The sequence below is a fragment of the Acromyrmex echinatior genome, unplaced genomic scaffold, assembly GCF_024713525.1.
Source record: "Acromyrmex echinatior isolate Ae372 unplaced genomic scaffold, ASM2471352v2 Scaffold22, whole genome shotgun sequence".
In the NCBI taxonomy this organism is placed as follows: domain Eukaryota; kingdom Metazoa; phylum Arthropoda; class Insecta; order Hymenoptera; family Formicidae; genus Acromyrmex; species Acromyrmex echinatior.
Window position 1 is genome coordinate 232,941 of NW_028259056.1, and position 11,847 is coordinate 244,787.

The following is an 11,847-nucleotide window of genomic DNA, read 5'->3' on the forward strand; positions in this document are numbered from 1 at the left end:
GGTTAAATAATGATATTTTAGAGGTACAAATAAGCTACTCAATTATAATTCTCTTTGTCAAAAATTCAATTTTACTATGATATATAATTATAACGAAAATAATTACTTAATAAATATTCATAGTTTTTCAAAATAAAGAAAAATCACAATTCAACATTTACATATTATATATTGTCATTTTATAGTGACGCCGGCTGCTCACAGTTTGGACAGATATGGCAACCGGTTGTCTCTTTGGATCCGCTCAGTGGCCGCATTAGACGCACACTCATAGAATTATGTTAATCCTAGCGTACGATAGATCGTTACTTAGCATCTTCATTAAACAAATCAGAGCGGTTGTTTTCAATGCGTTCACGATGTACTACGATGTATCACAGCATAAACCATATGATTTATTGTCTGTAGAATTTAGCAGTGGACAAGAAGATGATGATCTGTACTTAATATTATTGGTATCCTTCAAGTTACCATTGGAAGATGTGCCTGTAATTGGAAAATATATTTGGCACAAGCTTTCTTGCAGCCCGTCTGCCACAGAACATGACTGTTTCTTTAAAAGTCGTACGTTAATTGTATACAAATGTTTTATTAAGCAATTATTTTGTTTGATGAAAATGAATGGTACAAGATACACAGGAGAATATAATATACAGTAATTTTTTTACTATAATGTTAACATTGAAATTATCATAGTCTACACCAATGACTTTATAACAGATATTAATACATAACAGATTTTATATTTTTAATTAATCTAAATAAGCTACATATAATAATAATCTTATTATATTTAGCTTATATATATATATATATATATATGTATATATATATATTTTATGACAAGAAACTAAAGTATTAATCATAAAATAATATAAAGTAATACATTGGAATCAAATTTTTCTTCTTAAAAGTTTAATCAATTCCCAGTATAAAATTTATCTGGGAATCTTGTACCATTCATAAATTATAAATTGTAATGTATAAAGCAATATAATGATAGTATAATAGCATACAAATTTCACAGTATATTTATTATAATATGTATATTTGAAATTCAAATTGGATAATTTAAATTATAAATTATTGTGTATAATTGTAACTATAAAAAAATTATTAAAAGCCAAGTTTATAAATTTGTTTAAAAAAATTCATTATTGAACATTACATAAAAAATATTTAAAATTGTTAAATATATTTGAAATTTTATATTTACATATATGCGACTAAAAGTTAGTCTTTTACATGCTCTTGTTTATGCAAATTATACCACTCAATCAATATCTGCTATATACAATGTAAAAATTGAAAATAAAGATAATGTATTGAAATAAAGTGCAATAATAATAACAATAAGAATTAAATAGAAAAGTATGAATTAATACGTATGCATTAACTGATATTAACTGATACTATAGAAAGAACTAATCTTCAGTTGATAGGATTTCCTCTTAATATTACACAAAAAAGTAATAAGAAAAATTTCTCCGAAGTACGATGATATTTTTCCCGAAGATTTTTTATGCTGAACACGATGCTATTGGCAGAATTTGTCTAGCATGTCAGAATTTCGAATAAATGGGAATGAAATGGCTTTTTTAACTATTTAACCTAAAAATAGCGTTTTTAACTATTTAATAACTTCTCTCTGTCGTCTGAGTGAGTAGTGCTGACCTGCTGTGCAAATTCTGCCAACGGAATCATGCTCAGCATAAAAAAATCTTCGAGAAACTTCGTGTGTACTATCACACTTCGGAGAGAAAAAGTTTTTGCCATACTGTGTTATTAATCAATCTCGTTAATAATTCAAACTTTATCATTTTACTTTCAAGTGCATTATACTTTGCATTCCAATATTTAAGTTATGCTTGCATTTGAAAATTTGCAACAATTTTCATTTCTTCCCAATATTCGTATTCTTTTTGAATAATTCTTAGCTTTTCTGTATGCAGCTCTGACTGTTGCATTGTCGACTTTTTTAATTTTTGTATTCTCAAATCTTGCTCAATTTCCAAACCAGTCGGAAATTTCGTTTTTTTATTCGATGGTTCTTCATTGAAGTCTTCTACAAAAATTTAAAAAATAATTAACATTAACAAGGATTTCAAGGCTTAGGCTCGGTTGCACCAACGTTACTTTGACTTTAAGCAAGGCTTAAAATTCTCTCCTTCATTTTAAAGTGAAAGAGAGACAGAGTTTTTTTTTGCAACCGGGCCTTAAAATTCAAACAAGTAAGAAAAACAAGCCAATGAGCTAAGCTGTCAGCGCAATAAGTTTTAAATCTATATTAATAAAATGGTTCCATGAATAACAATGAATCCAATTGAATAAAACGGTTTAGACTAAATCATCTTTAGTTTATTTAGTGGGTAAACTTATAATAATAATTAATACATATTGTTACAAGTCACACTATATTACAATTGTAACACTGTTAAAATTTACAATCCAATCAATAAATGTGTCAAAATGTTTTATGGAATGTCGTAAACATCTGGAGAATAACACTGTACTACATGGATCAAACTACTTTGTCATTGTGAACGATTTCTGTTTCCACACGTACATAAAGCGTACAGAATTTTGATATATTGCAGATTTTTGCAGCATGATAATTAAATATAATGTAGCGTTACTTGTCATAACATGAATGGGTTATTATTGTAAATTTACCCACTGAAGATGATTTAGTCTAAACCGAAATATGTATATATGCATATAAACTGTATATGTATATGTAATTATATATGTATGTGTTGTGAATATAAATATAAATTGTATTATAAAAATTATATATTGTATATTGTATTTAAAATTATAAATTGTATTATATTATAAAATATAAATTTATTGTAATCGTATATCCATCCATCCATTTTAATTAATATCTTTGCACTTCTTAAGTCGATTCTTTAGAGCATCATTTCTTAATAATATATTTTGAAAAGCATTCAGAGGTTTCCGTTGTGTGCTACTTCCTGTAACAATAAAATATAAATGTTATATTATTAATACAATAATATACCTATATTACATATATATTGTATATATAGAGGAAAGTCCCCATGAGATAGGCACCTGTGAGATAGCAGCGTTTCTGCTAAATCAATAAACGCCATTTATTGGTTCCGCCATGAATTTATTGTTCTTGGATTGAAAACTATTTAATGGAACATTCATTATTAGATCATGCTTATAGTCAACTAACTCCGGTCTACCCTATTTACCAATTGCACTAGACTTATTATTAGAAGAATGTCTGTTCAAGGAAATATCAATATTTTCTAGTATTTTTTCAATTTCACTCCTAGTATTATTTATGGTTAAACGTTTGTTTACGTCTTTTGAACCTGCACATATTTTATAAAAAAATTTTCCCTTCTAATGATCATAATCCATGCTAAAAACAAAATAAATTTTTCTTACTTAAGCGAGCAATGTCATTTGAATCAGCAGCAAAAAGTACATAATTATTTTCATTATTATCATTGTAGTTTTCTCTTTTATTTTGATTAAAATTTAGCTTATTTCTCATTTCTTCTCCTTTAAATAATGTTCTATATCTTCCATGTTTTCTGAATTATCATATTTTTTTTCAAATTTAGGAAAATGCATTAGTAAAAAATAGAAATGAAATAGAAAAAGAAATGAATATTACTTTCGATTTCATATGTATTATCCTATTAATTTTTTTATCGTAAAATCAATTGTTGGAACAATACTGCGAACTTTTTCGTGCATGTCTTCATCATCGATTATTATTGGTGGACCAGTTTGTAATTGATGCTGTTTCTTTTCTGAATCTGATCTGTCTGATCGTCTGCATCTGTCATGTAAAAATGTTTCATATATAGTATTATATACAGGATGTGAAGGAACAAACGTCGTCTATTTAGACAATGTTTCAAGGCCGAAAAATCACTTCGCGCATTTCAAAGGATTATATACGTAGTATATAAATTCACACAGAATCATACAAGCATTTAAGATCCAGCTAGAGCGTTTAAGGCATTGTTCTATAGTTTGTTATCACATATAGTTAGTTATCACATATACGGTCCTAAGATATTATATTAAATAAAATAATTTACCCGATATATTCATTTTAGTAATATTCTAATTTATTCCAAATGAACTTCTTAGAAATAATTTTTTAGTTAATTCTTTATATATTAGGTTGCAGGAAAAGTTCTGCGGATTTTGTTAGTTCAAAATTATATATACAATAACTTCATTAAAAATGAACAAAATTTAAATTAAAAAAAAAAAGATTTTAAAACTTGAAGTCTCTACAAAAATCCGTAAAACTTTTTCTCTGACCTAATACATCTACTACTGGAACATAATAATATATTCATAAAATACCTATATTTTAAATTCACTCAACATTTCTTTAATTGTGCATATGTTCTTACAGGAAAGCCATTGTTTGTTGCATTATTTACATATTGCTCTGTAATAAGATCCCAAGCTCATTGTCTTCTTTCTTTCTAAACTTGGACTGTTAGTTTTCGTACTCTCCACAATGTCTTTTACATCTTCAATGAGTTCCAATAATAACATTTTTTCAGTGTCCGAAAATTTTGGGGTTACTGTTTTGATAATCCATTAATCTAAAATCATAAAATTAATTATTTATAACTGATAAAATTAAAATTGAAGCAATAAAGTTCTGGTGAAAATTTTTAAAAAAATTTTTTAAACAAATTAAAACTTTTTTAGGAATACTGAAAGAATTTATATTTTCCTCAAAAATTAATAAGAAAAATTATATAAGACGTCCCAATTGGATAATTTAAGGCTAAAGTGATTTTCATTAATTCTTGTAACTTAACGATTAATATAATATTATATTCATTTAATCGTAGGTAGAAATTATAAAATTCTGAAATTTACATAAAAATTCTGAAAAATTATATGAAAAATTTGAAGAAAAATTTGAACTTAATAATAATATAATTTGAATTTTTACTTAAATTTCAGAATATTGCACATATATAAAAAATTGCAAATATATGAGAAAAAATATAAATATTCTGAGTATTTATGAAAAAATGTGTTCCAATTCGTATAAAAATTCTGAGAAAAAAATTTCCAAAAAATACATAAATCTACACTTTGAAGGAAGATTATTACGTATCATTTATATCTCATTATAAACCGACATCTTATAAATCGCCAATCAAATATGATGGACAATATCAAAGATAACTTATCAGAATTTTTAAACACAACTGTGAGATTTCGGGCATAAGTTATAATATTTTATTAACATCCGAAGATTTGTTTACAAACATTTGTAATTTAGCAACAATACAGGGTATCTCTTAAATAATGCTCAATAATCATCAAATGCTTTCCCTGATAAGAAAAAATTAGTCGAAAAATCCTATAATTTAGTCGAAAAATCCTATAACATTTTGCAATTTTCGTAATAATTAACGAACAGTATTTCTGAAACAGTATTTCTTATCTTGAAATGTGTCGAATGATGAATTGCAATCGATAATCTAATCCATTCATATTACGAGGAGGATCAGCATCAAATATATTGCATTATCTAGCTCTACTTCATTGACTAAAACATTTTCATTTGGGCAATTGATATGGATGTATAAGTTCCACAGAATTGCTGTAGTATAAATGATAACAACAGAAGTATCTAACTTGTTTAAAAGTCCTCTTTGTAAACAAGAAAATTTTCTTTTCTAACGACCAAAATGTCCTTTCTATATGATTTCTTGTTTTTTTATGACTTTTGTTATAATTACGTTCTGTCTGATTAAGTGGTTGTAAAATGTAAAAAAAAACAGGAAATATGACAAAATATTCATTATCACTTAAAAGTAGACCTACAAAAGAAATAATAATTATATTTCTGTTTTACTCTTGTTAGCTTTAAAGTTTCACTTTAAAAAAAAAATGTTTTATATTTATACCTTTTATCCTAGTCTCCCGAATGTTACGCTTAGGTGTTTTTATATATGCAACTTCTGTCATATTCATAAATTCCAAAAAAATCTTCTAAATCTTCCATGTTAATCTAATATATATATTATATTGGGTCATCTAAAAAGTATCCGCGGTTTTTTGTCACTAGATGACCACCATCTAGTGACAAAAAACCGTGGATACTTTTTAGATGACCCAATATATATATATATATATATATTTATTCCTCAGCACTCCGTGTGAGTGTCCTAAGCCTTTAGCTCATCGAGGCTTTAGTTGTTTGTAATAGCGGATATATAAGGAAATAATGCATATTTAACAATTTATTAGAATTATATAATGTGAATACACAACGAGCGATGCTGAGGGATCCGGTATCGACTCTCAGCCAAAGTAATATTTTTCACAAAAAAATTTATTTACAAATCTCCAGTATATCTCCAGTAAGATCTAACTCTCCAAAGGATGGCTATTGAGCATCAAATATTATCAATCAATTATTATTAGTTCAAAATTTCGTCTTCTTTCACTCCCTAAAATATTAATCAAGAATTATGGGTCACCCTGTATGTATATATATATATATTCAGGTTCGATTCCCTTTCGTGTTAAAATGATTCACATGATGTGTCTCCTGTATATATAGAATTAGAATAAATTAAATAAACGCTGAGAGATATTTAATGAGAATAATTCCTTTTTTTATGAATTTGTTTCTAAAGAAAAAGATACTCACAGGTCTATAATCAAAGATAACTTATCAAGAATCTTAAAACAATTGTAAGATTTGACGTAAGTTATAATATAATATTTTATTTTCATCTGAAGATTTGTTTACAAACAGTTATAACTTAGCTATACAAGATGTACCTTAAATAACAATAATATATAGAGGCTATTGGAGATTATTTCTTTTATTTTCATTTTTGCACTAAAAATTCTATTTAACAATTTTAAATATTTATTTAATATCTATTAGGGGTTTGCATTAAAAGCACTGTTCACGTTTAGATGGCAGTAACTGCGTATGCTATGGTCAGAGACATCTGCTACTTATATCATTTTTAAATGTGAACATTTCCTACTAAAATTCAGTCAACAGACGTCATCCTTGTTTACATATGTGCTTTTCTATAACTGAATTAAAATGGAACGTAATAAGTTGTTTTTCCGATGTATACTTTTACACTATTTTGATTTGAAAAAAAGTGCAGCTGAAACTCATCGATTGCTTGCGGAAATTTATGGTGAATCTGCTCCATCGGAAACAGTATGTAGAGACTGGTTTCGACGATTCAAAAGTAGTGATTGTGACGTTCACGACAAACAACGAACAGGTCAACCGAAAAAATTCGAAGATGAACAACTGCAAGCTCTATTGGAAGAAAATCCAGCTCAAACACTTAAAGAATTGTCTCAACAACTGAAAGTCGATAAATCAACTATTTTTCGACGTTTACAAGCTATGAGAAAGATTCAGAAAGAAGGAAAATGACAGCCACATGAATTGACCGAAAATGCCATTGCCAACCATTTAAACATCTCAATTTCTTTGCTTGCAAAGCATAACAAGAAGAGTTTCTTGTGGCGTATCGTGACCGGCGATGAAAAATGGATCTTTTTCAACAACCCAAAACGCAAAGAATCATGGGTTGATCCTGGCCAACCATCAATATCGACTCCAAAGCGAAATATCCACGGTCACAAAGCAATGCTCTGTATTTGGTGGGATATGGAAGGTGTCGTGTATTATGAGCTGCTTAAACCGAACGAAACAATCACCACCGAGCGTTATCAACAACAATTGGAACGTTTGAATGATAATTTGATGCAAAAACGACCATCAATTGCATCAAATCGTCGAAAGGTGATTTTACTCCATGATAACGCTCGGCCGCATGTTGCTATAGCCGTGAAACAAACACTGATAGATCTCGTATGGGAGGTTCTCCCGCACCCAGCGTATTCTCCGGACTTAGCACCAAGCGATTATCATCTGTTCCGATCGATGCAACATGCTCTAGAAGATACACACTTCCATAATTATAGCGAAGTCGAAAATTGGGTTGCTGAATAGTTTGACTCAAAAGACAGACTATTCTTTCGTCGTGGAATTCAACTTCTGCCTGAAAAGTGGCAAAAAGTCATAGCTTCCGAGAGAAAATACTTTGATTGAGGTATTCATATATTTTGTTATTGAAATAAGTGCTCAAATATAAAGAAAAAACAGCGGCTTTTAATGCAAACCCCTAATACTTCTATTTAATATCTATTTAATATCTATCTTAATATCTATTTAAAATCTACTTAATATCTATTTCAAATCTATTTAACAATTTTAAATATTTTTTATGTAATGTTCAATAATGAATTTTTTTAAACAAATTTATAAACTTGTCTTTTAATTTTTTTATAGTTATAATTATACATAATAATCTATAATTTAAATTATCTAATTTGAATTTCAAATATACATATTATAATAAATATACTGTGAAATTTGTATGCTATTATACTATCATTATATTGCTTTATACATTACAATTTATAATTTATGAATGGTACAAGATTCCCAGATAAATTTTATACTGGGAATTGATTAAACTTTTAAGAAGAAAAATTTGATTCCAATGTATTACTTTATATTATTTTATGATTAATACTTTAGTTTCTTGTCATAAAATATATATATATATATATATAAGCTAAATATTGTTTGAGATCGGTAATTCGAAAAAAAAGGTAAGAACTCCTTCGATCGACCGACAGTGATTGTTATTGAACGCACGCACAAGGCGAGCTCGTGATTTCATCTCGAGCCTGACATTAAGTCTCGTCAAAGTCAGGGATTCATCGTTCTTTAGTCTTTTCAAAACAATTCGGTACACGCAAACAAGCACCGGCAACGGACCATCGAAAGTTCTAGAACAATTCGCGCACGCGAGCGCCGCGCTCCGACGAATACGTCACGCGCTGTCACCAATCCCGAGTTTCTTAGAAAAGAATCGAAAGCGCCAATCAATTTTGTACAACCAATGCCACGTGATAATTACGATTGTGGCAAAATTTAATTGGATTTCTCCCAAGAAGAAAGCCCAGACCGAAAGCAATAAATGCTTCGATCTCGCCGTTCCTCCGGGGCAGATTGCTTAGATAGTTTACACCGCTTAGACCGTTTACACCGCTTAGAGTTCTTAGACTTCTTAGAGTCATAGTCTCGCTACTATATCGCTTCATAAAACCGCCATGCTAACCGCTTAGTGAAAACCGCTATAAAACGAATCTTTTCAAAAGTGCCGAGAAAATCGCCGAGATTTTCCATCACCGTGATTCCAACTACAATTTGGAAAAGGTGACCGCATTTGATATTCTGTTAATCTAATATTTAATTAATTATATTTTCTGACTTTGTAACTGATCATATTAAAGAAGATTCTTTTGTTAAATTACAAAGAAACGGAGTTCTCTTTACTGTCGTGTATCATACCAACCATGTGCCGTTCTCTCACCCGAACCTTTCCGTGCGGTGCATTCTCACACAAATATAATAACATTATTATATGTAACTTATTTATATTAGTTAAAAATATAGAATTATCTGTTATGTATTAATATCTGTTATAAAGTCATTGGTATAGACTATGATAATTTCAATGTTAACATTATAGTAAAAAAATTACTGTATATTATATTCTCCTGTGTATCTTGTACCATTCATTTTCATCAAACAAAATAATTGCTTAATAAAACATTTGTATACAATTAACGTACGACTTTCAAAGGAACAGTCATGTCCCGTGGCAGACGGGCTGCAAGAAAGCTTGTGCCAAATATATTTTCCAATTACAGGCACGTTTTCTAATGATAACTTGAAGGATACCAATATTAAGTACAGATTATTGCCTTCTTGTCCACCGCTAAATTCTACAGACAATAAACCATGTGGTTTATGCTGTGATACATCGTGGTACATCGTGAACGCATTGAAAACAACCGCTCTGATTTGTTTGATGAAGATGTCTAAGCAACGGTCTCGTATGCTAGGATTAATCGTACGCTAGAATTAACATAATTCTATAAGTGTGCGTCTAATGCGGTCCAAACTGAAGCAGATCCAAAGAGACAACCGATTGCCACATCTGTCTAAATTGTGGACAGGTGGCGTCACTATAAAGTGACAATATATAATATGTAAACGTTGAATTATGATTTTTCTTTATTTTGAAAAACTATGAATATTTATTAAGCAATTATTTTCGTTACAATCATATATCATAGTAATTAAAATTGAATTTTTAACAAGAATTTATAACTGATTAGCTTATTTGTACCTCTAAAATATTATTTAACCTTCCTTGGTGGAAAAATTTCACTGAAATTATTTCACGTTTTGAAACACTTTTTAGCAAAATTTCAGCATTTTAGAAAAATTTCAATTTAATTTCAATGATTTTTTGTTGAAAAATTTATTTTCTGCCAAATTTCAGAGAAATTTCAGTAAAAATTTCAAAGAAATTCCGACAAAATTTCAAAGAAATTTCAATTCAATTTTAAAGAAATTTCAATGATTTTTCAATATGTTAACTGAAAAATTCACTTTCAGTGAAATTTCAATAAATTTTCAGCAATTTCACTAAAATGTTCCAAAACGTAAAATATTTTCAGCGAAATTTTTTCACCAGGAAATTATTAATATTTTATATATTACAAATATTATAAATATATTATAAATATTATAATTCTTTACCTCACACTTTCTTTAAAAAATGAATTTTCTAAATATTCAGCCGTTATATTTTGTAACCTCATTAGTCACCACGTTTTTTATTTTATTCTCGCATTTCCCGCTCAGTCATGAACAATCACGAAGAATTCAATTTCATGATTAAACATTAGCACTGAAAATTTGGTTGAAGATTTGAGATTAGAAATCTGAGATTTCAGATTTGGAATCAATTTTGAGATTTGAGAAACGACTTGAATTTCACTTTTGAATTCAGGCCGTGATCTCTTTTTCGATATGCTATTCTTGTTTTACATCTAATAAATAACGAAGATGGAATAACAGAAATAGCGATAATGTCTTCCCGAACGCATTCGTCAATTTCAATTTCTATTTAAAAGTTGTTTTGTTTGTGAAAATAATTTCGGTATCAGAAGAGTGGCTTTTTATCTCAACACATAAATAAAAGCACATGTAGCGAAATAAAAAACTAATATTTTACAATGAAAGCATAGTATAAACTAAATTAAACATTGAATTAATTAATCAACATTTGGGTAGGTAATGTATGAAGAAGTTATTGTTAAATTAGTAAATTATTAAAACAGGTTTTAATTAAAAATATTTTTTGCATTAATGCACTAAAGAGTTTATTTAATCTTAAAACTTTATTACTTTATATACAATATATATTCATTTATATTTTTATATCAAAATTAAGGAGAAAACCACAGAAAGAGAGAATAATTCTATTATTATTTTAATATTAATATTTATTTTTCATTAAAAAATATGCGTGCGTGCGTTTCATGTACAATCGTAATTTTTATCTTACCATAGTTTATTTGTTGATGACGTTCTGCCATATTGAATGTGCTTGCTGATACGTCTGCACTCTTATACACTTTGCAATAGTTGTGTCCTGGCTAATGAAGATAAAGTTCTCCCCATTTTTCTAAGCGAGTCGCGGCAAACGCAGTGAATTGCACATAGTTCAAAGTCCGGAAATATATATAAATTTGTACAGTGTATTATTGAATCGTAATTATGGGGAAAAATAGATTGTTAAATAACAAAACATATTTCTATTAAGAAGAGAATGCATGATGTTCGAAAATCTATTACAATTTCTGTAAATACGACATCCAATATGTCATCTTATTTGCAGGATT

At 28.4% G+C, this 11,847-nt stretch overlaps 1 pseudogene across 1 annotated transcript; it reads right to left on the minus strand.

Annotated features, from left to right (window-relative positions):
- Positions 1-1,675: 1,675 nt before the first annotated feature.
- LOC147906524 (uncharacterized) lies at positions 1,676-4,608 on the minus strand (annotated as a pseudogene). Its single transcript, XR_015548384.1, has 6 exons — positions 4,366-4,608; positions 3,659-3,826; positions 3,409-3,575; positions 3,228-3,350; positions 2,887-2,978; positions 1,676-2,060 (listed from the first exon to the last, which is right to left on the minus strand). The product of XR_015548384.1 is annotated as an uncharacterized LOC147906524 (transcript).
- Positions 4,609-11,847: the final 7,239 nt, after the last annotated feature.